Raw genomic sequence first — 21,769 nt, 5'->3', positions numbered from 1 at the left:
TATCCTATTCTGTATAAATGGAGATTTTGAACCTTTGGACTTCATCCCCCAGAAGTCCCTTAGGTCTAAGTCATGGAGATTAGGGCATGCCAGTATCAGCTAAGTTCACTGTTATTCTTTAGTTGTTTTTCTACTGTGTCTAACTCTTTGTGACTCTATCTGGGGTTTATTGGCAAAGATACTGGAATGGTTTACCATTTTTTTTCACCAGCTCATTTTACACATAAAAAACTGGAAAAGACAAGTAAGTGACTTGCCTAGGGTTATACAGCTAGGAAATAACTGAGGATGGATTTGAATTCATGAAGAGGAGTCTTCTTGCTGAGTGCTCGATCTAGTGCATTATCTGAGTTCATATTACTAGGTAATTCCATGCAAACTAGTCCTGAAGAGACAATTATCATCCGGTATCACAAGTGGAAAATAAGAGGCAGTGACAGCGATCAATGGCACATTTACCCAGGAAAACGTCAATTAGACTAAGGTGTCATATAAAAATGGAGAAAGTTCAGAAGTAGGTAACAATATGTAAGTCGAGTTTAACCACAACGTATTGTCATATTCTGGGAAGAAGGTTATATTTAAAGTTTGAAAACATGGATTCAAAGACAAGTACCGTCACTTACACTCTAGATAGATGACTTTGAGTAAATGCTACGGTTCTCAGTTTCTTCAACTAAAAATAAAATTAATGGATTGTACTAATTTAGCCCCAGATTTCCTTTAGCTCTAGGTATATTATCCAGTTTTAAATCCAGGTTCTACCTCTCTTATTTTTCTATCTTTGGATCTCAGCTTTATCAGCTTTAGACTTGAGGAGTATGAAGTAAACGAGTTCTAAATCTTCTAGTTCTGTAATCCTATGTGACCAAGGGAGAAAACATGAGCTCTAGGGAGAAATCATCTCCAGAGGAAGGCAAACTAGAGAGGGAGGAAGAGGGAAGATGGATTTAAAGAAGAGCAGCTGGCAAAGTGACAATCTGACTTGCTGTGCACCTCCTCTACAGGCAAAGAACAGGCAGCGAGAGCTAGACATTCTGAAGGAAAAATCCAGGATTGGAAGGAATCTTAGATCATAGACTGCTGCAGCCAGAAGGAACATGGACTATAAAGAATGCTAGGGCAAAAGGGAAACAAACCCCTACCAATGAAAAGCTAGATGGCACAATGGATAGAACACAAATCAGGAAGACAAATTCAAATCCAGTCTCAGATACATAATAACTATTGTGACCCTGATTAAGTTACTGAACCCTGTTTGCCTCAGTTTCCTTAACTATAAATTGTGGATAATAATAGCAACTGCATCCCAGGGCTATTGTGAGGATCAAATGAAATAAGTTTAGAGCATTGTACATACTACGTACTTTAAAATACCTATTTTCTCAATTCCTTCCTTCTACCATTTGACTCCATCCTTAATTCTGTTCTTGATATGTGCCACAAAACTGAGAAGTAGTTACAGGTAGGGCTTTGTATTAAAAACAACCAAGTTCCTGAGGGAGAAAAGAAAGCATGGCTATTCTCATCAGCTATGACTTCTCCTAAATTAAATCATCTTAAATCTACCTTGCGTATTAGTTTAAAATGTTATGCGCCTAATAGTATTTCTTTACTGGCCCATAAAAAAAGTCAGCATGGGTACATTCAAAGAACTAAAATTCTGCTCAAAAGCTGTGTATGGGTCCCCATGGCTTTAAAAATAAATGCATATTTTGGCCCAAACCAACTTTATCTCCTACTACTTTAGCAGAACCTTCCCCCAGCCAAATCAGTCTAGTATAATCATTGTCTAACTAACAAAGGTTAGTGGACATAAGATGTCAGCCTGGTTCTTAGTATCTTGAGAACTGGGCTTAAGTTCTAATTCCACCACTTACTTTGTGACTTTAGGCAAATCAATTCACATTTTTGATCCTCATTTTCTTCATCTATAAAATTGGGACAAAAAAATACTTAACTCTACCAGTCTCAGAGGACCAAAATAGAAAACAGATTTAAAGCATTATACAGGATATTCTCTCTTCAAAAAAGAAAAAGAAAAAAAAAGAAAATTTTACTCAGACTTTTGAGACACCTTGGTTGGATGTGAATTGTTATAATTCAGCTGCCACACTCATTCCTGCATTTCTGTTCTTGGACCCTTATCACGTTTACTAGGCAGGAATAAGCTCCTCCAACTTCATCTTACTAAATCTTACTTAGTTTTATGGGAATCATCTTAGTCCTATCTCTTTCCTGCAGTTGTCTCTGAGTATTTGGAAATCCCAAAATGTTGTTAAGGGAGGGGATTTTAGAGTAGATCTAGTCTAAACTACTCACTTTACAGATTGGCAAACTGATGCAGAGAGAAGGAACTTACTTTAAAGACGCCCAGGACAAAGGTGGCAGAACCAAGATGTGGAACCAGGTTCCTTGCCTTGCAAGTTCAATGCTACTCCAGTCTATACTGTTGTTTCTCTCTTCTTACTACCTACACTTTTGATCTACATTGTTTCTGATCTTTCATTGAATAAGTGTTCACTTCCTAATCAGGCCATAAATTCCTAAACTTGTTATCCAGAACCGAATATGATTCTTCAAATATAGTTTGACCAGGTTACAGTAGAGTAATACTCTACCTCCTTATTCCTGAAAGATAAATCCTTTTTGTTGCAGCCTAAGATGACATTAGCTTTTTCCTTTTTTACATGTCATATCACAATGATTCGTACTGAGCTAGACATCCACTAAAATCCAAGTTCTATAAAGAAAAATCAGAAACAATGGAACTTGAGGACCGGTGTAAAATGAACCTTCAAACCCCAACTAGAAAAATACAAACAAAATTAAAAAGTATTTTGGCAGAAATCAGGATTAGACAGACATGATCACATATCAAAATTATGCTGCTTTAATAAAAAAGTCATACCATAAAAATTTTAGTAGAGGTTGAGATCAGATAACTTTCACTGATACAAAGTGGGTAAGAGGGAATATTTCTTAATCAAATTGGGAACAGAGATAATCACAATGGAATAGATCATTTTGATTAAATGAAATAAAAATTCTTTTTTGTAAGCAAAATCAGTATAGGTGAAAAAGGGAAATTGGTGATTGGGAAAAATCATTCCATCAGGTATATTTGATAGGTAGGAATCTGATATCAAATGTATATGGGGAACTAAAACAAATAGGGTACCATTCTTTGATAATGCCAGGAAAAAAACATTTTCAAAAGAATCACAAACTATTGCCAATTGTATGAAAGCTTGTTCCAAATCATTAAAGATAAGAGAAATTGAAATAAAAGCAACTCTGAGGTTTCATTTTAAATATAACAAATTGTCAGATATGATAAAGGATATAGTCATTGTTGGAGGGGCTATAGAATGATAGGCACAGTAATACATTATTTGTTGAAGAAGATGTGAATTTGTCCAAATGTTTAAGAAAATAATTTGGAATTATGCTGAGCTAGTGACTAAAATGTCCTTATTCTTTGATCTAATTATCTTACTGCTAGGCATGTATCCCAAGGAGGCCACAAGAAGAAAGAGAAATATCTCACATATACCAAAATATTTATAGTCATGCATTTTTGTTCTCATTAAGAAATAGAAACAAAGGTTTCTATGAAATGGTAACAGTAAAATAAATTGTGGTACATGAAGGTAACTGAATATTAGTGAAATCTATGAAATGAGGAATATGAAGAATTCAGAAAAAGCATGAGATTTCCAAGAACCATTTTAAGAGGAAGTAAGTCAAACCAGCAAAGGAAAGTATATAATCATTTCACTTATGTAAATGGAAAGAATAATAAAACAAATCGAAACCCAGCCATTGCCAAATTCCAGACCTGCAGAAGAAATGAGAATATGCACCTCCATCCCCCCTTTGAAAACTGGGAGACTGTAGGTATAGAATACTGTTTATACTGTCAGACATAGTTCATGTGTTCATTGCTTTGGCTGAATTGCTTTTCTTCTTTTTCTTTTTTCATTTTGATTCAAGGAATGGATTTCTCAGTAAGGTATAGGAAAGGCATAGATTTGGAAATAAAGGTAATATAATGTAGGTATCTAAGTCAATAATCATTTATTAAGTGAGTAGCTTGTGCCAGGCACTGTACCAAGAGATAGATGACATGGTTCATAGAGACTGGATTGAGATTTAGGAAGACCTCAGTCCAAATCCTACCTTATATATTTCCCAGCTGTATGACCCTGGACAAGTCACTTAGCTTCTTTCTCAGTTTCTTCATCTATGAAATATTAATTATAATAGCATCTACCCCAAAGGGTTTTTGTGAGGATCAATTGAGATAATGTCTGGAAAGTGCTTTTCAGCCTTAAGAAAGGATGGAATACACACACATACACACACACACACACACACACACACACACACACACACACAAACCTGAAAAGACTTCTATGAAATAATACAAAGTAAAATGAGCTGAACCAAGAAAACATATACAGTTATAGCAATAAAGTATAATTATCAACTGTGAATGACTTCACCATTATGAACAACATAAGGATCTAAGACCACTGTGGAAAGGAAATAAGACTGACAGTTTGTGGGGGAAGGGGCCAACTGGGAGTGGCAGTTGGGTCTTATGACTAGCACTTCCTTCCTTCTGGGTGTGGCAGTTGGGTCTTGTGACTAGCACTTCCTTCCTGCCCTGTGGATCTTGCTTCCGGGTATTGGAGGAGAGAGGAGCTTGTTCAGCCCAGTCTGGAGTGGCATGCTCTTCTTGGTTCAGCCGGAAGACACAGGCTTCTGAAGGTTAGACCTGTCCTTGTTTGCTTTCTATCTACTGCTAAGATTCTGAATTATACAAAACTGGACTGATATAGAGTAGACGGGGGTGGGACAAACCCTCCGCCAGCCTCTGGCCTGGCCTCAGGTCTGAAGCTGAGAAAATACTCCAATTCCAACTGGTTATTAAATGTTATATTAATTGAATTCGCAGTCAGATAAGTGGACTATCTTTTCTGGTCATAGAGGGAGCTGAACTTCAGTTCAGTCAATTCAATGACAAACAGGTCTTATCGGACCCCTGCTGCTTCCTCTCAGCAGGGGGCATCTCCCTCCCTTGCCTCACCAAGCAATATTCCCTCTCTCCCCTTAACTCTATACCCCATACAAACCTCTCCTTATCCCCCTGTTTTCCAATCCTATTTCCTTTCCCAATAAATATTATACCACTCCAAAGGATTCCTGATGAAAAAGGCAGCCATAGAAGGAACTGATGGAGTTTGAATGCAGATTGAAGTGTACCATTCTTCACTTTATTTCCTTCATGCCTTTTTTCTTATATAAACAATATATGTCTCCTTTGGTAATATGACAAACCTAGAAAGGTATATTGCATGATAGCATGTGTATAGCCCATATCATATTACCTGCCATCTTGGGGAAGGAAAAGGAGAGGGAAGGAGAGAGTGAACACAAATCACAAAATGTCAGAAAGTGATTAGTAAAAATTGTATCTACATGTGATTATGAAAAATAAAATTAAAAAATAAAGTTTCTTTGCAAAAATCTTCTAAATCCCTTATTGTATAATTTCCATGTTTTTATTTATTATGTAAAAAGATATTTCTAAAATGACCAGATATCATTAAGATCCTTTCTTCTCCCATATGAACTGCTTTCTATTTAATAGAAGACCAAATATCAGGCAGCCACTTGAGGTGAAAAATCCCATGAGAATCTGGCCCAATGGAGTGACTTCCATATTCCTCCTCCTCTCCCTTGGGGAGTTTCTGCCAAGCAGGTTCTGAAATGTATAGTCGTGGAGTATCTAATTGGAGTCTAGAGAATGGCTACAGATCCTGCCTATCTATGGGGTGGGCAGGGGAGTGGGGCGTGCTTTTACCAGCAGAGTACCTCCTACTCCTGGACAGTAATTCCGCATCACTTACCTTCTTCTAAATTTATATGTGTTTTCTCAATAAAGCCCAACATTAGGGAGTGGCTACATGAAAAGCATGATTCTTATATTTAATGAAGACCCTAAAACTTCAGCCTCACCCTCTCAGAAATTTCAGCCAAGCAGTGTTAAAAAGCAGATTTTTGGGGGCAGTTACATGACTCAAAGGATTGAGAACCAGGGGCTAGAGATGGGAGGCCCTGGATTCAAATCTGAACTCAGACATTTTCTAGCTGTGTGACCCTGGGCAAGTCACTTAACTACCATTACCTAGCCTTACCGCTCTTCTGCCTTGGAAACAGTACCTTTTGATTCTAAAATGGAAGGTGAAGGTTAAAAACAAACAAACAAACAATGTTGACCTTATTGATATAGCTACCAGGACTCAAATTAAGAGAGGCTTGTAAAGCAGGAAACAACAGAAAAGCCAAGAAACAGTACTAGTTTAGAATGATTGAAGAGCTCTATGGCACCAGGGTAAAAAGTGGACCATTCTTCCAAACTGCTCAGGTCAGAACAATCTGATGTACTGTATGAGCTCTGTGACCCATATTTTAAGGAGAGTCTAAGAGGCTACAGGGTTATGGAATGCTGGGCTAGGGTTCAGATCTGAGGTCAAATCTTGCCTCAGACACTATCTATGGTACCCATCCTTATTATATAACTTCTGTATTTCTTAGATATATTTTAGGACTTTTCTACTCAGCCTGAGTAAGGTTGTGCCATTGATAGAGACTCTTGTTCCTGAGTTCAAATCTGGCTTCAGACACTTACACTCTGAGTGACTCTGGGTAAGTCGCTTTATTCTGTGTGCCTCAATTTCCTCATCTGTAAAATGATCTGGAAAAAAAAAAGGTCAAGAAAAGTCCACATGGGGTCATGAAGAGTGACTGAAAAACGACTGAACAATAACATTCAGACAGAGCCTACTCTCAGAACAGATTAATGGAAATAATGAATGCCCTGAGGGGTCTCGTGTCTTCTAATTCATACTATTCAAAATTATAATTATGAAAAATACAGTTAACTGGTTCCAGTCCAGCATACATTTGAATATGAAACTACTTCAAAAAATTCCTTATTCACACCAATCTTGAACTGGTTCACGTTGGATCCTTTTTAATGGGTGGAAGGAATTCCCATACAGAAAGGTCCTCCCAGACAAAGTCACACACAGATCCTTCTTGAGTTAACAAGCTGAATAATGACTGATAGTTTAGCATGGAGAAGAGTAGAATGAGGGGCAGGGAGATAGACACATGATGTGTATCATTGAGTATTTGCAAGATTAACCTCTGGAAAAGGTCTAAGATTTTTTTTTTTACTTGACCCTAGAGAACAAAACTAGGAGCAAAGTGTAGAAATTACAGGCATTCATATTTCAGCTTAGTGTTAAGGAAAGACATTCTAATGATTAGAATAATCTCAAGATAGCATCAGTGGACTCCTAAATTTCTTTCTTTTAAAAAAAATTTTTTTTTTAATTAGGAAGCAACAAGGTGGCAAAGTAGACAGTGTACTGCACCTGCAAACTGGAAGACATGAGTTCAAAGTCTGCCTCAGATATGTGTGACCTAGGACAAGTCACTTAACTCCTCTTAGCTTAGGCTATATCATCTGTAAAATGGAGATAAAAATATTGCCCATATCCTAAGATTAAATGAGATTATCTTTGTAAATTGCTTCACAAACATTAAACTGTTATATGAATTTTACCTGGAATTATTAGATTGTTATTATTATTATCAGGAACCTAACAATTTTAAAAAATATTTTAATGTATGAAGAAAGAAAATTATATATGAAACTGTAAGCTTGTAATGACTAGTTTTTAAAATGCATATTAAATTTGCAATGAAGTGGTAATGACATTACTTTGTTTGTTTCCCCTTCTGAACTTCCTTTCTTCTATATAATTTTTATGTCTTGTGGATGTTAATTTCCTGTCTTTTTTTTAATTGCCTGTCAAAATAAGCTCCCCTTTGCAACAAATAAAGAGTGTCCCCAAAGTCTTAGAGGAATAAGATTTGGGGTACATCATGTTTGAAAATGTACGTGTTGTTCTATACTTCCAGCCCATCATTTCTCCACCAAGAGACCTCTCTAAAAGCCTTCAGGAGAAAGCTGGGTGACCATTTGCTGGGGATGTTACAGAGGAGATTATTATATAAAGCACCAGACATCTTCTGAAGTCTTCTGGCCACAGCTGTCCTTTTCTACCATGAGTCTATTACCTGGAAACTAGATATTTACAGAATAATAAAGTAAGAAGGGAGCTTAGAATACAGAATGCCACAGTATAGAACATGGAATGATAGAGATGGAAGGAACTTTGGAAAAAACAGTACTAAGTTGAAAGGAATAGGCTTTCAGAATATCAGTGCCAGAAAGGACCTATTTGTCATTTACTTTAAGCCCCTCTTTTCCAAGAAAAGGAACTGTTACCTGGGGAAGAAAAGCATACCCAAGGTCTATTCTTTACCCTCATCTTTGTGGGAAGTAGTAACTACTTTGTACTGAAATTTCTTAAATATAATTATAGAGCTTCAAAGTAAATGAACATCTGTATTTCCTAAGGTAAAATCAATTTCTCTCTATTTTTCTACACATCATTAATTATATACAAGGAATCAGAAGCACGATATTCTTAGACAAACAAAACAGTTGTTTTAAAACTCTCTAAGCCTTAGTGTCTTCCTCTGTAAAATGGGCATAATAATAACTCTAAATATCTTATAGGATTGTGAAGAAAGTACAAATGATGGAAAACATTGTTATGATCATTTTGATTTGTTTAAGGAAGTTCAGGTAGAATCATTCCTAGGACAGAACAAAGTTGTTCCTTGATGTTTAATGTTCAATGGCTTATTGTAAAGATGAATAAGATGGCTAACTTTTTATAATTGAATAAAAGTGCTAAGATGAAAGTAGAGGCAGACTGGTAAATGTTTTTGTATAAATTATACACTTTTAAAGTCTAACTTTCATTATTAACATTTTCTTTATCAATTTCTAAAGTCTAGACCTATGATGGTGAACCTATGGAATGTGTGCCAGAGGGGACACTCAGAGCCCTCTCTGTGTGCACACACATTATTCTAGCACAGAGTTCATCAATGTTTATAACTAGAAAGCCAGAGGGATGCAGGGCCAGGCTGCTCCCCTTTCCCTTCTCATGCACCTAAGGACATCACCAGCTCCTCTAAAAGGTTTGCCATCACTGGTCTAGACTAGCAACAAAACAAGCAATTAATCTCTGATTTATAGCAGTTATTAATTTTTGTGGTGTAAATGTTTAACCTGAAAATTCAATAATTTGTTCTTGCCAGTAGGAGCTGACTAGCACTCCTCTGAATGAAATTCAATATCACTTATTAATATTATTACTAATAAGAATAACAACAACAATGATAACACCTCAAGGATTCTTTTTTTGAGAGGAAGGATAGGGATGGAGATTATGTATACATTCTTCACAAATGCTAACTAGCCACAATGACTCTATGCCTTAGGAAATTGTTTCATGATTTGCTGTGACTTAAAATGTAACATCTTCTGGTGACTGGTTTTCTAATGGTGAGCTTATATGCACTTCATTTCATCCTCAGGCAAAAGAACATCACCAAGTCCATATTCAAATGACCCATCCCCCAGTATATCACAACACTGCATCCCAAGAAATTAATTCCAAACTAAATTCTATATTTGTTCCCAGTGTTTTCCAATAATAGATTTCAAAGAATCGAAAAAAAAAATATTTTTTTCATGCAGGTCTGCCCAACAACAGGTTTATTTCCAACCCAACCCCTTCGTTAATTTCTCGACTCTGAAACTCAGCCTTATTAATGTTGTATCATTATCTTTTTTTAAAACTCTGTGTCAGATAATCCTTGCTTATATCTGTTTATTGTGTTTCTCCAAATGTGCCTTATCCCAAAGGACTATTGTCCTAGATGAATGATGTCTTCAGCAACAACAAATGAGCTCCCATCTATCATTCTGAAACTCCTATGGAAACAACAGAGAATCTCCTATTTCCCACTTGAAAATGACCAGGCTGATCTCCCTTGTTTTTGACCCTTTTTCTCATTGCTGTCCTGAGAACAATGATGATAAGCTGTCAGTGCAGGGTGGCATGCACACTGAGCAGCAGGAAGCCACTTTTTAAGTTAAAGCCATTCTTGAATATGGAAAACCAGGTTAATCTGCCCTTTATCTGTTTGAGTCTCAGACTCTCAGAGTTGGAAAGGGCCTTAGAGGCCATCTATTTCAAACTCTCCCCAAAGCACAAATCTCTTTTTTATATACAGGATTTTAAACAAGGGGTTATCCATACTCTATTGAAAGAAAATCAGTAATGGAGAACTCATTACCTCCCCAAACAGCTGATTGCACTGTTGGACAATGTAAATTACTGGGTTATTCTTAATTATATTGATTCAAAACCTAGTTCTTTATAAATGAGAAGATACAATGTAAACATCTGAACCTTTCTCTACTTCTGTTAGTTTTCTTTCTGTCCCTTGAAGATTAAAAAAAATGTCTAAAGCTTAGTTTCCATGACAGCCTTTGGTATATGAGAGTCGATCATCTCTACCCCTTCCAAAAAGTGCTTAAACTTAGCACCTCCTTTCCTTAATCCAAGTATCCTTAGAGATGCCCAACAGCAGAATGGAATGCCTCATGAAATAGTGAATTCTCCATTCCTAGAAAAGGTGGAGCATAAGCTTTTGGCTCACATACTAATGTTACCTTTAAGAGAATACAGAAGTATTAGATGGGAAGTTAGATTAGATGGCACCTCTGGTCCCTTCAGGCTGGGAGATCTGGGTTCTGAAGTAGACATTTAAAGAACAAGTTAAAGATAAATTGTGTGTCCAAAATAAACATGGGAAAGACCACTATAGCTATAGGTTGGGGTAGATTAAGCCACCCAAGCTCAACCCTTCTCATTTTATCAACATGTTAATTCCAGCCTTAATGGAAATCACCTCCTTAAGCCTCCTTTCCCCTCTGATTGGAGGGCTGGAGGGAAGAGTCCCAAACTCCTCCTTTATAGAAGGCAGAAACTGGGCTCTGCATCTGTTACTTTGCCTGATCTCAACAGTATGGAATAAGATCCCCCTACCCTCCTTTTCTCCATGTTCTTGTCTCCCTGGGTGTGCCTACCCTCATTAGATTGTAAGCTCCTAGAGGGCAGGAGACTTGTCTTTCCTTTCATTATTTGTATCCTCAGTAGCTGGCACATTTTTTTTTTTGGTTGTTGTTCAGTAGTTTCAGTAGTGTCTGACTCTTTGTGACCCTATTTAAGATCTTCTTAGCAAAGATACTGGAATGATTTGGCATTTCCTTCTCCAGCTCATCTTACTGATGAGGAAACTGAGGCAAACAGGGTTAAGTGGATTGCTCAGAGTCACAAAGCTACTGTCTGAGGCCAGATTTGAACTCAGAAAGAGAAGCCTTCCTGTTTTTTTTTAAATTAACGAATAATAACTATTATATTCATAAAATTTATTAATAACAAAAGTAAAAAAGAACTAGCTAAAAAAGATGTTAACCTAGACCCTTGTGAAAGAGAAGAGGGAGGAGCTACAGCCAACTTATATCTATCAAGCAAATGTGAGGACACAGGAAAAGGAAAAAGGATTGATTCTAGGTAATATAGAAAGGAATTTTGGGTAATGTAGTTTTTAGGGGATCAAGAATTTTCTGCATTCCTGACACTCTACCCAGTCCACCACCTAGCTTCCTCTTGCCTGACACTTAGTAAGCACTTAACAAATATTGATTGATTTGGATTAGATTGGGTTATTGTGGAAAGTCGTCATGGCAGATGGGAGTTTTCAAATATATTTTATTATTACTATATTAACAAATTTTATTGTTATTAATAATAAATTAATATGAATCCATAGCAATAAATTGACTAGGATGACAAAAGATATAAATAGTCAATGATGGGCAGGCTGCAGAAAGGCAGGCACAATAATGAATTTCTTGGTAGAGCTGAGAATTGGACCCACCATTTTGGAATTCAATCTAGAATTGTCTTTAAAAACCAACTAAATCTGGGGCAGCTGGATGACTGAGTGAATTGAGAGCCAGGCCTAGAGATGGGAGGTCCTGGGTTCAAATGTGACCTCAAACACTTCCTAGCTGTGTGACCCTGGGCAAGTCACTTAACCCCCATTGCTTAGTCCTCACCACACTTCTGCCTTGGAACCAATATACAGTACTGATCTAATACACATGGTAAGGTTTTGAAAGGGAAAACAAAAGCAACTAAATCACCTTTCCTTTTTGAACCAGCAATTTCCCTACTAATATTTACCCACAAGGAAGTCAAACAGATAAAGAAAAGCCTCATAGCCACTAAAATATTTTAAAAGACATTTTTGAGGGGGCAGAAACACCTTGAGGTAAAGTGATTGGTCCATGGTTAGTTTACACAGCTAGCTTATTTTAGAATCTGGCCATAAACCCAAATCTTTCTGATTCCACAGCTATCTATTCCACACTGTCTATCTACTAGGTTGGGGGAATTGCCAAACATGAGGCTCTCTGTGGTCTATATACCCTGAGTAGGCTGGACCAGATTCAACTTTATTTGAAAAATTCTTAATGAAATAAATAAAAAGCAGTAAAACACAAATAATATTAATATATGTTTTTCAAAGTAAAAATGGAGCCTGCGGGATGGATCCTGAAGATGATTTAGTGCCACCTTCTCTTTGAATTTGAAACCACTGAACTAGGCTAGGCTACAGACTAGTTGAGCAGATTAGCAGGAGAGAAGAAGTATTACCAATCCTACAAGTCTGGGAGAAATCATTCCCAGTCCAAGTCCTCCCACTATTTTGCCCAGTGACTTTGGTTTGCCCATAGAACAAAGGAAATGGAAGGATCATGGGAGATCTTTGAAGCCAACTCATTCATTTTCCAGAAGAAGCATGTAAGAACCCAGAGAAGAAGCCACCAGCTGGAGGGTCCATGATGAATAAGCAGCCCAACAAAAGGGCATTCAAAACCCAGGTTTTCTGGCTCCCAATTTGGGCTTCCTTCTGCTGCCTCTTTGGCCTGTGACACTGTGATCCGGAGGACCTGGGACTGCACGCAGATGGCCTTGTTGAGAAGCTTCCTTCCTTTGCAAAGGTTGAAGCTGTTTCCAGCAGGCCTCTCTGGCCCCCAACAAACGGTCACTTGACAGACAGTTCTCCTGAAGCCTGGAGCTCTGGAATAATTTTGTTCAATGCACCAAATGCCCTGGCTGCAGGAAATCGCTGCTCCTCCTCTGATGCTAAGTGATTGGCTTTCTATCTTCATTAAATGTGTGCCAGTCGATGCCTCAAAGACATTTTACCTTGTTCTAAAATGTGAACTTTGGTGGCTTCTCCAAACGCCCTCCAGGACTCAGTCAGATAAAGAAAAGTCAGCTGACTCTCCCACCAGCCCCTGCCCCATTAAATCAATTAGTGGCAAGGCGCATTGGCTGTTGTCTTGTTAGCTTTATTGAGTGAAACTTAAACTGGGTTGCTGAATTCAACAAGGATTTTGGAACTGTGATGGAAAAGAAAATTGTTGCTTAAGAGATACTTATGCACATGGCTACCAGGAACAGCATGGGAAGGGCAGAAGGGAAGGGAGGCAGAATTAAGGGGAGGGAGGGAGGACCACAAGCAAACTAGGGCAGAAAAGAGTCTGGTACATGAGTAGGCCAGATCCTGGGTTCAAATTTTACATTTCACTTACTAGATTGTGAGCATGGTCTCCTACTTAAAAATATCAATTTTAACTTCAAAAGGGGGTGGAGGGGGACAATTGCGCATGCCTCATGGGGTTGAAAGTAAACTAAGAGGCAAACTGGACCAACTTTCTTATTTTAGAAATTAGGAATTGAGGTTTATATTGGTTAAGTGACTTACCCAAGTCCACAAAGCTAAGTAATGGCAGAACAGGAATTTGCACTGACTCTAAGTTTGGCTTTCTTACTATTGTACCATGACTATCTCACAAGATTTCTTTTCTTTTTTTTTAATAGGGTTTTTCTTTAAACTCTATTTTTTAGTTTATTTAATTAATTTAGAATATTTTTTCATGGTTACATAAATCATGTTCCTTCCTTCCTCTTCCAAGGAGCAATTCTACTAGGTTTTACATATGTCATTGATCAAGACCTATTTCCTTATTATTAATATTAGCATTAGGGTGATCACTTAGAGTCTACATCCCCAGTCATATCCCTATTGAATCATGTGATCAAGCAGTTCTCACAAGGTTTGTAACAGGTTCCAATGGGCATGCACAGTGCTTTGTAAGCTTTAAAACATTATCTAGATGTCAGCTAATATTAGTCACCTCTTTATGCCTTGGGTTCTTCTTCAGTAAAATGAGGGAGGTGAATTGTTGCATTTAGACCTGGAAGAGATCTTACTGGTCTTCTCTTCCACCCTCCAAATTGTATAGAAGAGGAAAATGGGAATCAGGAGGAGGAAATAATTTGTCTAAGACCACACAGGAAGTAACAAACTAAGGATTCAAACCAGGTTTTCCAAGACCAGATGACTTTTTTTTCCTTCTACAACACTAATGAGATTTTAAAGTCACTCCAAAACTCTTCTGATTTATTATTTCGAAGTCTCTTCCTACTCTTCTATTCCATATTATAATGTCTCTCCCTGCTTTGACATTCTATGCTCTAAAGTCCCTCCCTGATCTTATATTCTATTTTCTAAAGTCCCTTTTGACTCTATGGACCAAGGTCTCTTCTCATTTTAATTTTCAGAGTTCTTCCTGGTTGCTAATGTTCTATGTTTTTAAGTTCCTACCACTTCTAATACTTTATGTCCTAAAGTCTCTCTTAGCTCTATCGCAAGGTCTAAGGTCCCTCCTCAACCACTTAGGATCTACAATCCCCTCCAGTTCCAACCAATCGATGTTTTTAGATACTAGCTTGCCCTCCTGGGTCAGACATTCATTCTCTGATTCTACGACTGTGGGAGCAAAAAATTAACACCACCAGAACACAGCTGGAAAGTCTTTGCCAGTTGTTATAGAGGAATGGTATTTGGCTTTTAAAGAAACATCCTTGTCTCACCTTAACAAAACTATTCTGTGATGAGAGACTGCCATGCATCTCAGACCCTGTGAGCGCCCCTGAGGTAGAGGAAAGAGGATGGAAAGAACTCGCTGTTTGAGGAACAGATGGGAATATAATAAGACTTTCCTGTTTGCATTTAAGAGCAAAGAAACAAGCCAGGGGCAAGCACCAACCCTTCTCAGTCTGGTATGATTTTAATCTGTAAATTTGGTTTGGTCTGCTACTGTATTGGATGCCTCCCACAAGTTCAAAGGCTGAGATATTATTATTATTATTATTATTATGCCCATTTTTCTCTCTGGAGCTCAGTGGATTAGAGTGGATGGCCTGAAAGCTTGACTGTTCTAACCAGCCTGCAGTCCCTGGTCTGCTCAGAGAGGTTGCTGACTTGGGCATGGTGCTCTGCTAGGTTTCACAGTTGTCTCTAAACAAAGGTGACCAAACAAAATGGCAGTGGTTCTCTCTGATCTTGGGCATGGGCAACTAAATGGTCCAGTGATTAGAGAATCAGGTGGGTAGTGAATAGCAGCACCTAGAGTTAAAATCCAATGTTCCTTATCCTACAGGTATCCCTTCCGCACCATGGGAGTTAGGGACATGACCCTGATGGGATCTAGAAAACAGGCAGGCATTTTTTCACTTTTATATTCTTTTCACAAATTTTTAACTTTTTACTTATTTTAACTTAAAAAAGAAATGATTTATTTATGATGTTAAAAGGTAAACCATTTATTTATGATATTGAAAGGTAACCTATATTGATACCATACATATATTTTATGCATTTCTGAGTTTCTAAACTTTTTCTATGTCATCCACTAGCCTTCTCATGTTGTTTGTGGCTTCTGTGAAATCCCTCCCCCATTCCCATTTAATTTCTTATATTGACCCTTGATGTGTCAAAACCGTGATGAGAAAAGTCATTATGTAGAAGGGAGACCAATAACTGGTAATGACTAATACTTTGGTTTAGTATCAAAAGCAACTAGTCATGGAGACAGGAAAGATCTCTGTTCCAATTTTGCTTCTATCACTTATGAGCTATGGGATCCCAGGCAAATCTCTTCATCTCCCTGAACCTCATTTATCTCATCTATAAAATTGGAGAAAAAATATCTACAAAAAAATGTCTACAATATCTTTCTCATGGAGACAGAGTAGAGAGAATGCCCAACCTAACCTTTTTTTTCCCTAAAATACTTACCTTCCATCTTAGAATCAATACCATGCACTGGTTCCAAGGCAGAAGAGTGGTAAAGGTTAGGCAATGGTGGTTAAGTGACTTGCCCAGGGTCACATAGCTAGGAAGTGTCTGGGTTCAGATTTGAACCCAGGACCTCCTGTCTCTGGACCTGACTCAAACCACTGAGCCACCTAGCTGCTCCCCCAACCTAGACTTGTAGTCAGGAAGAACTAGGTTCAGGAAGAACTAGGTTCAGATAGGCCCTCTGACACCCACAAAACTAAGTGACCATGGGCAAGTCAATATCTCTCCATCACTGGCATCTCCCTAAAGACTATAGGTTGCATATGAATGACCTCAAGGTTGTTGTAAGGATCAAATGAGATTATGAACACAAAGTACTTTTCAAACTTTATCCAGTTACATCAATGGTGGTTATTATTCAAACTCTCAGCTCCCAGGAGGGTAGTGTTGTCAACGCACCAAACTTCCTTCTCTAATGCTTGCTGAGCAACATGGATTTTTGGGAAAGTTCCTTCTGAGAAGTTCTATAGAGGACTAATTCCTGCCTCATTCATTTACTGATACAGTAAAAATGCCCTCAGGACAAAATGAATTCAAACTAATATCCAAGGGCCCCATTTCCTCCAAGGAAGCACCATTTGTTCTATATGGAAAAGAAGATAGCAATTTTTTTCAAGAGTAAAACCATTGGGTTCCCTCCTGTCCTCCACTTTTGAATCAAGAACCCTAAAAGAGAACCCAGACTTCAAACAGCTAATATTTAATTAATATTTTTCCTTCTCTTCCCTAGTGAGACGATGGACTCAGTTTATTTCTCTATGAAATGGGATTCTAATATCTGCAATAATTATTTCATAGAGTTGTTATAAGGAGAGAGAGCACTATAAACCTTGGAGCTGGGATGTCTTAGAACTGCTGGTTGTTATGATGATGATGATTTAAATGTAATAGTTGACTATTCCAGTGATGTGCACAATGAGCAGAAGCCGTTCTAATGAATAAAGCACTATTTTGTTCAGAGGAATGAGAGAAAAAGCATTACAATCTACTCTCTGAATACAATGTAAGGAACTTAAAGAGTGCTTCCAAAGTCTCAGTGTAGTTCTAAGCTTACTAGTAATAATAACCAATAATGAAGAAGCATTAACAGTACTCTACACAGTAAATAACTGATTTACAGTTATGATGTGATTCTCACATACCTGGGAGGTAGATGCTATTTTTACTTCCATTCTACAGATAAGGAAACTGAGGCAAATAGAAGCTAAATGGCTTGCCCAACATCATACAACTGGTCAGTGTCTGAGGACGATTTAAACTTAGGTCTTCAGGTTGCCCTTTATAGTCATGAAAAGGAAAAATATATCTATGCATTGCAAAGTACCTAATCACAGAAGCAAAGGGCCACAGATCTAGGCTAGAAGGGACCCCAGAAACTGTGTAATTCTATCTCCTCACTTTACCAATATGGACATTGAGGTCCAAGGAAGTCAAGTAATTCTTCACTGTAAGAATGATACTTGCATCCCCCACTCTTTGATTCAATTCAATCATATTAACTCAACAAGCCTATATTCAATGCTTAGTATGTGTGGCCACTGTGCTAGGCTCTGGAAATGTAAAGGAAAAAAGAAAACAGTCATTACCATCAAGAGACCTATTTTGGGGGCAGCTGGGTATCTCAGTGGATTAAGAGCCAGGTCTAGAGATGGAGGTCCTAGGTTCAAATCTGGCCTTAGACACTGCCTAGCTGGGTGAACCTGGGTAAGTCATTTACCCTTTCTACTCTTCTGCCTTGGAACCAATATGATTCTAACACAAGAAGGTAAGGGTTTTTATTTTTTAATTTAATTTTTTAAATTTATTTTTAAGGGGAGACATATTCTCCTGGGGGGGGGGGGTAGGAAGGAAGTTGTACAGAGACCTATTAAGTCCCAGGTACTCAATAACTCTGTCAAATACATTAATAAACACAGCAAACAATTTATCAGAGGCAATCCAACATTCTATTTTGTTGTACCTATAAATGTTTATAGACCGTGTTCATACAATATGTCCTTGAGGGAATTTGGCTTTGTTAGTAGATAAGAACCCAAAGTCCAAATGGGCACACTGCCCTGTAAGTCATTATAATCATTGAACAAAGAGAATAAAATCATGGAACATAATTATAATTTGCATGTACATAAGGAGCAGAAAATGCTTTCCTTATAATAAGCCACTGAGTAAATATTATTATCCCCATTTACAGAGGAGAAAAAGGAGAAAAAGGAAGAATGACTTACCACAGTCATACAGCTACTAAAATTTCCAGTCAGGATTTAAACCCAGATCTTGCCTCACTTTCTTTAGATTTTTAAACTGTTACCTTCTTAGTATCAATTCTAAGACAGAAGAATGCAAGGGCTAGGCAATTGGGGTTAAATAGCTTGTACAACCACATAGCTAGGGAGTATCCGGTTTTAAACCCAGGACTTCCCCATTGCAGGCCTGTTGCTCTATCCATTGTGCTACCTTGCTGCCCCAGTCTCATGCTCTTTCTATTATGCTATATTGCTTCCCTTAGACAGTCAAAGCTATGACAGATCACAGGGAATATCAAGTCCAGGGGTTCTTAACCACATAACTGATGCTTTAAAATTGTGGTGCTAGAGAAGACTTTGAAAGTCCAGGGTCAGAAAAGAGATTAAATCTGTAAATACCTAAAGAAACTAATTCTGACTATTCACCGGAGGGTTCAAATACTAAAGCTGAAGCTTAAATAGTTTTGCCATTTAATGAGAAAAAGGGGCTTATTGGCAAAGACCCTGATATCTGGGAAAGATTGACGTCAAAAGGAGAAGGGGAGAACCAAAGTTGAGGTAGATAGTGTCATAGAAACAATGAACATGAACTTGGACAGACATTGAGAGATAGTAGAAGATAGAAGAGCTTTGAGGGCTCTGCTTCTTGGGTCAGGAAGAGTCAGATATGACCGAAAGGCAACAAAAGATTTCTAGTTGGAAAGGATAATAGAGGTTATTTGGTCCAACCTTCTCATTTTACAAACGAGAAAACTAAGGACAAATGACATCCAAATTTACATAGGTAGCAAGGAGCAAAAATTAGGATTTGAATCTGGGTCCTCTGACTCTATATCCAGTGGTCTGAGACCATAGTCGCTTGCTGAGGCAGTTAGTAGCCAATCTAACTTCAAGATCAATGGATTTTTGCCAATCCTACAGTGTCTCTCTTTGCTAAACACAACCACAAACCTCTAATCTATTCTCTGTCAGTACGATTTGAATGTACCTGGATAGAAGCTGCTCCTGGCCCATTTGAAGAGATAATTCCAACTTCTCCAGGTTGCAATTTACCTCCATGCTATCCAATAGCAACAAACAAACAAACAAACAAAGGATCTGGGTTCTACTTGTTGAGGACTCTGTACCATTTGCTTCAAGAATACAGTCGGCAAAACTAACAGTCCTTTCCATCAGCAAAACTCAACATCACATGAACACAGTTACTGTTGCATGATGCAACCCACATAAAATACCAGGCTAGTTTGTTAATTGGTAGGGAGAGACTAGTGGGTGATGCAGCAGAAATCAGAATCCTTGGTGAACCTGAGATTGGGCTGCTATGTCCTTTGGAATGCTAGCGACAAGAGGGGACAACACCCTAAAAATGAATGCTGACTTTTTCCTTCCTGCAGATTTCTAGGGCTAACCTTACTTGGGGGTTTCCTGGAATTAACTGGAAATAGGTGTGCGGGGTAATACCAAGAGCTCTGACCTTGGTAGCCAGATATCTGTATAACTACAGAGCGGTAAGTCACTGCCACTCCTGGATCTCAGTAGTCTCATCTGTGAAATGAAAGGGGTTGGATGAATGTGATTTCTAAAGGTTGGGTTATTTTAATCCCTGATTCCATCATTCTATGTTGTCATGTTCCTTCCAGTTCTAACACTATAGTCTAAATTCTCTTCTAGCTCTGACATTCTGTGTTCTCAGGGCCCTTCCGGCTTGAATACTATATGTTCTCCAGTCCTTTCCAGCTCTGATATTTTGCACTTTAAGTTGTCTTCCAGCTGTAATGTTCTACCTACTAAGATACTTTCTAGTTCTGACATTCTCCATTGTAAGACCCCTTTCAACTCTCTTATAATTGGTACTATGCTCTCATTCCCTGCACTCCAAATCTAATATTCTTTGATTTTGAATGAACTTACCTTTTCATCTGGAGGGCAAAAGGAAGACGGTCTGTTATAGGAGCCCCTCAAAAATGCATATCTGCACAGTTCTCTCCTTACATTTTAATGCAAACAAACAGCCCACTGCAAGTAGAACGGCTTAATGATTTTCCCCACAATGTAATCTAGTTTATAGATCTGTATAAAGGTTTTATGGCAACGCTGTTGATTATGCCGTGTCCCAAATGATTTATCAGAGAAGCTGATGTAAAAGACCAGCAAGAAAATGCTGGGGGAGTTAACTACCTAATTCTTCCTTGGAAATAACTAAACAGACATAGCCCTGAGGAAACTTGAAATCCGTCTGGAACTGCAAACAACTTGTAATTTGTTTGCCTTTGATGACTTTCCCCACGCTCAGGTAGTGGCAATAAATTCAGCATTTGTGACAGGCAGAAGACAGACGGAAATTCACTGTGCCCATTATGGCCCCTTTAATCACTTACAGGCAGAGTGTACAGTGTGTGCAAGCGGGCTTCCCCGAGATCCCTGGTGGCTGCAGGTGGCCAAGAAGGGGCTGGGATGTAGTCTTCTTCCATAGGTTCTTGTTTCTAGTTTTTGCTGGGGCTATCCACCTGCACTATGGATTTACTAGATAGGCTAGAAAAGAACTCAGGAGAGATGGAGAACTTGAATGAAAGGAGAACCCTACACCAGTGTGTTGCCATGACAAGACCAGTCCAATTAAGAGTGGGATTTGGCATAAGAGGTATATCCCAGGTCCCCTTTGAGAGTGGTTGATTGGAAGCAACAGAGGGCTCATTAGAGCCCCAGGTACCCTCTAAGGAGCTTCCCCAACATAGCTTCCCAAATATAAGGCATACTTAGGGAAAAAAAAAAAAACCATACGGAGTTGAATTAGTCAATTGACAAGGTGCCTGTCATCTCTACTTCTGGAAATATTGTGTTCTGATATTCATATTATTGAAGTTCCTTCCAATTCTAACATTTCATGCTCTGAGATGCTTCTAGAATATCAATATTTTGCTTTTTCATATTCCATGATCTAAAATCCCTTCCAGAGAAACTAAAGATTCTCAGGACCTCATGAGTCATGTAGCCTAACCCATATCTAGAAATTTCCTTGTCAGCCTTCCCAACAGGAGGCTGTCCATCATTTACTTAATGATTCCTTAAGACAACTCACTGATAACAAATGTTGAATAGAACCAGATAAAGAATAGAGCCCTGGGACACTCCTCTAGTCACCTTCCCTTAGGTTGATCCATTGCTGAAAACTTTGAATACAGTCATTCAGTTAGCTTTGAATCTACCTAACCATCTGATTATTTATCTCTCGCCAT

General features: G+C 38.2%; 2 long non-coding RNA genes across 2 annotated transcripts in view; one reads left to right on the top strand and one right to left on the bottom strand.

Annotated features, from left to right (window-relative positions):
• LOC103100649 (uncharacterized) overlaps positions 1 to 21,769 on the bottom strand; it is a 511,533-nt gene that overhangs the window by 308,175 nt on the left and 181,589 nt on the right. The window lies entirely within an intron of this gene.
• The window catches only part of LOC107649023 (uncharacterized), a 66,902-nt gene continuing 53,412 nt past the window's right edge, over positions 8,280 to 21,769 (top strand). Inside the window, exon 1 of the long non-coding RNA XR_008918125.1 lies at positions 8,280 to 8,503. This is a non-coding gene — a long non-coding RNA (uncharacterized LOC107649023). The remainder of the gene's footprint in view (positions 8,504 to 21,769) is intronic.

This window comes from Monodelphis domestica, chromosome 4 (assembly GCF_027887165.1).
Source record: "Monodelphis domestica isolate mMonDom1 chromosome 4, mMonDom1.pri, whole genome shotgun sequence".
NCBI lineage: Eukaryota > Metazoa > Chordata > Mammalia > Didelphimorphia > Didelphidae > Monodelphis > Monodelphis domestica.
This window is presented reverse-complemented; position numbering and strand designations above follow the sequence as displayed.